Consider the following 6,360-nt stretch of genomic DNA (forward strand, 5'->3'; position numbering starts at 1 on the left):
CTCTTACCCCTCCCCCAGCCTCTCTCTCCCCCCCCCCAGCCTCTCTCTCTCCCCCCAGCCTCTCTCTCTTCCACCCCCAGCCTCTCTCTCTCCCCCCCCCAGCCTCTCTCTTCTCCCCCCCCCAGCCTCTCTCTTCCCCCCCCCAGCCTCTCTCTTCTTCCCCCCCCCCAGCCTCTTCTTCCCTCCCCAGCCTCTCTCTAGTCCCCAACCTCTCTCTTAGCCCCACCTCTCTCTTTCCCCCCCAGGCCTCTCTCTTTTCCCCCCCAGCCTCTCTCTTTTCCCCCCAGCCTCTCTCTTCCCCCCCCCAGCCTCTCTCTTCCCCCCCCCCCAGCCTCTCTCTTCCCCCCCCCGCCTCTCTCTTCCCCCCCCGCCTCTCTCTTCCCCCCCCGCCTCTCTCTTCCCCCCCCAGCCTCTCTCTTCCCCCCCAGCCTCTCTCTTCCCCCCCCCAGCCTCTCTCTTCCCCCCCCCCAGCCGCTCTCTTCCCCCCCCCCAGCCCTTTCTCTACCCCCCGCAGCCTCTCTCTTTCCCCCCCCGAGCCTCTCTCTTCCCCCCCCCAGCCCCCCCAGCCTCTCTCTTCCCCCCCCCAGCCTCTCTCTTCCCCCCCCAGCCTCTCTCTTCCCCCCCAGCCTCTCTCTTCCCCCCCAGCCTCTCTCTTCCCCCCCCAGCCTCTCTCTTCCCCCCCCCAGCCTCTCTCTTCCCCCCCCAGCCTCTCTCTTCCCCCCCCCCCAGCCTCTCTCTTCCCCCCCCCAGCCTCCTCTTCCCCCCCCCCAGCCTCTCTCTTTCCCCCCCCAGCCTCTCTCTTTCCCCCCCCAGCCTCTCTCTTTCCCCCCCCCCAGCCTCTCTCTTCCCCCCCCCCAGCCTCTTTCTTCCCCCCCCAGCCTCTCTCTTCCCCCCCCCCCCCAGCCTCTCCCTTTCCCCCCCCCCCAGCCTCTCTCTTTCCCCCCCCAGCCTCTCTCTTTCCCCCCCCCCCCAGCCTCTCTCTTTCCCCCCCCCCCAGCCTCTCTCTTTCCCCCCCCAGCCCTCTCTCTTTCCTACCACCCGCCTCTCTCTTCCCCCCCCCCCAGCCTCTCTCTTCCCCACCCCCAGCCTCTCTCTTCCCCCCTCCAGCCTCTCTCTTCCCCCCTCCAGCCTCTCTCTTCCCCCCTCCAGCCTCTCTCTTCCCCCCTCCCAGCCTCTCTCTTCCCCCCCCAGCACTCTCTTCCCCCCCCCAGCCTCTCTCTTCCCCCCCCCAGCCGCTCTCTTCCCCCCCCCCCAGCCTTCTCTACCCCCCCGCAGCCTCTCTCTTCCCCCCCCCGAGCCTCTCTCTTCCCCCCCTCCAGCCTCTCTCTTCCCCCCCCCAGCCTCTCTCTTCCACCCCCCAGCCTCTCTCTTCCACCCCCCAGCCTCTCTCTTCCACCCCCAGCCTCTCTCTTCCCCCACACCAGCCTCTCTCTCCCCACCAGCCTCTCTTCCCCCCACCAGCCCTCTCTCTTCCCCCCACCAGCCTCTCTCTTCCCCCCCCCCAGCCTCTCTCTTCCCCCCCCCAGCCTCTCTCTTCCCCCCCGCCAGCCCCAGCCTCTCTCTTTCCCCCCCGCACCCCCAGCCTCTCTCTTTCCCCCCCCGCACCCCCAGCCTCTCTCTTTCCCCCCCCCACCCCCACCCTCTCTCTTCACCCCCACTCCCACCTCTCTCTCCCCCCTCCAACCCCAGCCTCTCTCTTCCCCCCCACCCCCAGCCTCTCTCTTCCCCCCCCACCCCCAGCCTCTCTCTTCCCCCCCCCCCCACCCCCAGCCTCTCTCTTCTCCCCCCCCCAGCCTCTCTCTTCCCTCCCCCCCCACAGCCTCTCTCTTTCCCCCTCCCCAGCGCCTCTCTTTTCCCCCCCCAGCCTCTCTCTTCCCCCCCCCAGCCTCTCTCTTCCCCCCCCCGCCAGCTCTCTCTTCCCCCACCCCCGCAGCCTCTCTCTTCCCCCACCCCCCCAGCCTCTCTCTTTCCCCCCCCCAGCCTCTCTCTTTCCCCCCCCCCAGCCTCTCTCTTCCCCCCCCCCCAGCCTCTCTCTTTCCCCCCCCCAGCCTCTCTCTCCCCCCCCCTGCCTCTCTCTTCCCCCCCCCCAGCCTCTCTCTTCCCCCCCCCCCCAGCCTCTCTCTTTCCTACCCCCCAGCCTCTCTCTTCCCCCCCCCCAGCCTCTCTCTTCCCCACCCTCCAGCCTCTCTCTTCCCCCCTCCAGCCTCTCTCTTCCCCCCTCCAGCCTCTCTCTCCCCCCCCAGCCTCTCTCCCCCCCCCAGCCTCTCTCTCCCCCCCTAGCCTCTCTCCCCCCCCTAGCCTCTCTCCCCACCCAGCCTCTCTCCCCCCCCCCCAGCCTCTCTTCCCCCCCCCCCAGCCTCTCTCGCCCCCACCCCCAGCCTCTCTCTCCCCCCCCCAGCCTCTCTCTCCCCCTCCACAGCCTCTCTCTTCCCCCCCCACAGCCTCTCTCTTCCCCCCCCCCCAGCCTCTCTCTTCCCCCCCCCCCCAGCCTCTCTCTTCCCCCACCCCAGCCTCTCTCTTCCCCCCCCCCCCAGCCTCTCTCTTCCCCCCCCCCCAGCCTCTCTCTTTCCCCCCCCCCCAGCCTCTCTCTCTCCCGCCCCCCCCGCTCTCTCTGTCTTGACCCCGCCCCGCTCTCTCTGTCTCGACCCCCCCCGCCCCGCTCTCTCTGTCTCGACCCCCTCCCGCCCCGCCTCTCTCTTCCCCCCACCCCCAGCCTCTCTCTTCCCCCCCCCCACCCCCAGCCTCTCTCTCTCCCCCCCCCCCCACCCTCACTCTCTCCCCCACCCCCACCCTCTCTCTTCCCCCCCACACTCCCCCCCCCCCCCCGCCCCGCTCACTCTGTCTCGACCCCCCCCCCCGCCCCGCTCACTCTGTCTCGACACCCCCCCGCCCCGCTCTCTGTCCCAACCCCGCCCCGCTCTCTCTGTCTTGACCCCCCCCCCCGCCCCGCTCACTGTCTCGACCCCCCACCCCGCCCCGCTCTCTCTGTCTTGACACCCCCCCGCCCCGCTCTCTGTCCCACCCCCGCCCCGCTCTCTCTGTCTCGACCCCCCCCGCCCCGCGCTCTCTGTCTCGACCCCCCCCCCCGCCCCGCTCTCTCTGTCTCGACACCCCTCCGCCCCGCTCTCTTTGTCTCGACCCCCCCCCGCTCCGCTCTCTGTCTCGACCCACCCCCCGCCCCGCTCTCTCTGTCTCGACCCCCACCCCCGCCCCGCTCTCTCTGTCTCGACCCCCCCCCCCGCCCCGCTCTCTCTGTCTCGACCCCTCCCCCAACCCGCTCTCTCTGTCTCGACCCCCTGCCCCGCCCTCTCTGTCTCGACACCCCAGCCCCGCCCTCTGTCTCGACCCCCAGCCCCGCTCTCTCTCTCTCGACCCCCAGCCCCGCTTTCTCTCTCGACCCCCCCCACCCCCGCAGCCTCGCACTCTCGACCCCTCCCCCCGCAGCCTCGCTCTCTCGACTCCCCCCCCCCCCCGCAGCCTCGCTCTCTCGATCACCCAACCTCTCTCTCTCCCGCCCTTGTGCAAAGAAGCTAAGTAAATGCCATATAGACAATTGAATGTTATCACACTGTACCAGGTGGTGTGCTTCAAGGGCTAAGCCTTTGAGTGTTCTAAACAACATTTTCTTGTAAAAGAGACTGTGGGAGGGAACACCAAACCCTTAACTGTGCTGATTGCGAGCATTAATTTGTCACCGTTGACAAATAGACCTAAGAAAGGAATGTGATAACCGCTGTAAGAAAGATAACTCGGGCAAGGCTGGGTGTCACAGAAGAGATAGCTAGATCGCGTGAGCTTTTGCACATAGGCACCAGAAATCATGGGGTATAAAGATAGGTCCCCCACAGACAGGGTTAGCGGAGACCTAGGACCAACATCCGACAGAGGGACCTCAGGCTAGGAATCTGAAGCTAGCAGCCGGAGCGGAGCCTGATCAACTCCTGGGACCGGGTAATATAATACTCAGTAGGAATACAGCTTTTGCATTACATGCGTGTAACCTTAAGGTAGTGATAATAAACTAGTTTGCCTTAAATCACAGTCATTTGTGTCTTTGTTCTGACCAATCCGTGAACCTTATAAGTTAGTTGCAAACCTACTTGTTTGACCCAGTCGAACATTTAGCGAAACAGTCAACACCCCCCAGCTTCTCTCTCGCCCGCCCCCCAGCTTCTCTCTCGCCCGCCCCCCAGCTTCTCTCTCGCCCGCCCCCCAGCTTCTCTCTTGCCCGCCCCCCAGCTTCTCTCACTCTCCTGGCCCCCAGCCTCTCTCACTCTTCCCAGCCCCTCTCTCTCTCTCTCTCTCTCTCCCCCCAGCCCCCCTCTCCCCCAGCCTCTCTCTCGTTGTCCCAAGGCTCTCCGACTCGCGGCCACCGCTCAGGACTCGCTGCTCACTGGAGGCTCAGAGCCCTGTCGGACGCTCGGGGCTCGCAGCTCAGTGGGAGGACTGCTCGACCGGAGAAGCAGGCTCGCGGAGGAGCAGCAGCCTGCCACCATTGGCGGTGGGGGTGGGGGTGGGGGGGGGCGGGCGGGAGGGAGTCGGAGCCTCAGGTCCTGCTTCTGGCACCAAGTGGATGGAATGATTCGGCCGGGAGGGGGGCAGAGCTTGACGGGTGGGGCTTGTCACCTGTCGGTCAAAAAGTGCCGTACGGGCATTGGGGGACAGGGCTGGTCAGATGCCTGTCTGTCAAAAAATGTGCAGCACAGTGGGCGGGGCTGGTCGCTTGTCTGTCAAAAAAAGTGCAGTACAAATAATTAAGACTTTTCTAAATCGGTGTAACTATTTGTACTGCACTCTTTGACACTCAGGCATCTGCCCAGCTTTTCCAATGTGAAATTTCGCACATGCGCGAAACTTTGAATGGGCTGTACACCCTGTTAAAGAGACCGTGCATCCAAATTTAATATTAGGAGGAACATTGGTCATGTTACAATTCAGGCATACACCCACCACTGGAAACATTCAGCAGGTCAGAGGGTAGGGTTAACATTTCAGGTTGATGACTTTCATCAGAACCGTTTACATTTACTTTTAGGACTTATTTCAAGGTTCTTGCAAAAGGTCATCAACCTGAAACGTTACCCCTGGCGTCATGGTTTTGCTCAACCTTTCTAATCTCTTCTTTGGACCGGCAATTGTTTTGGACCGTTTTTTTATGTTAAAAGATCCAAATAAATGAAAGTTGTTGTTATCCTCTGAAGTTTGCCACTAAGCTTCTTACTTGAGTTACGGAGGCCTCTAAATTCCTGGGGCTGTCATACACAGTTTACAAAATGTGTAACTGACTGCCATGATTTCATAGTTGAAGGATTCACATTAGAGATAGAATGAACAAAGAATACAACTGTATAAATATCCATCAAAGCAAGGTAGTGATCTGCTACAGTTAAATCATTGTAGCTTTGCGATTTGACTTGTGTCAGCAGTGCTTGCTATCTGGTAATTTTAGTTCTTAAAGCGACTCTGCCCCATAGTGGTCATTTTTCATTAATGCAAACCTCACTCAGAATTAGGCTTTTGGTTTATAACACTATTATATGACAATTTGATCAAGTCTCAGTGATTTCTTTTTGACACTTTGTGTAATGTAATGTGTAAGTTACTTTAGTGTGCACTTTCGCATAATATGTAAAATATATGGCTCTCGGACTGTGTTGTATTGAAAATAGAGAACAATATATTTCAGAAATGTTAATCCATTATACCTTAGCATATAAAAAATTGATGTTAACCATAGAATTTACTTTGTAATTCTGCCCTCGGATTTTGCTTGGCTAAAATATTGATGCAAATGTATACATTGAAATTAGAAGCCATTATAGTTTAACCGGTTGAGGTAATGCAGTAACCTAATAGTGATTTATATTTCTCATTAACAATTGGTAAAACCTATAAGCTTAAAAGCAATATTGGTGCAATATACAAGGCATTCCTCTGTCTGCTGTCTTGATTGAGACATCAATACATTTAATATTACATTGCAAACATTAATTTCAAAGTACATAAATCATACCATTTCTTTCCTGATTTTTTTTCTCTCAAAGAATATAGAGCAATATGTTTGGAGCTGCACTTTTTAATTATTAAATGTCAATGTATATTTTTATTTTATTATTTTTATTTATAGTCATGTAACTATAACTGTCATCCAACTGTTGGAAGCTAATATATTTGCAAAAAAATGTATTGGCACATGCAGTGGAGCCTGGTCTCCAGTCGTCTTGGTTGCCACTGAACCAAGACCTTGCTCCGTCAAGCCCGTGTGATGGCTGGTGTGCAACAGCCACCCCACGTTAAAAGAATTCGCGCACAGGCATCTTCCACCGTTTAAAATGAGTTCATCAGTCACCTGAGTACTCA

The sequence above is a fragment of the Pristiophorus japonicus genome, chromosome 1 (assembly GCF_044704955.1).
Source record: "Pristiophorus japonicus isolate sPriJap1 chromosome 1, sPriJap1.hap1, whole genome shotgun sequence".
NCBI classification, from domain to species: Eukaryota; Metazoa; Chordata; class Chondrichthyes; family Pristiophoridae; genus Pristiophorus; species Pristiophorus japonicus.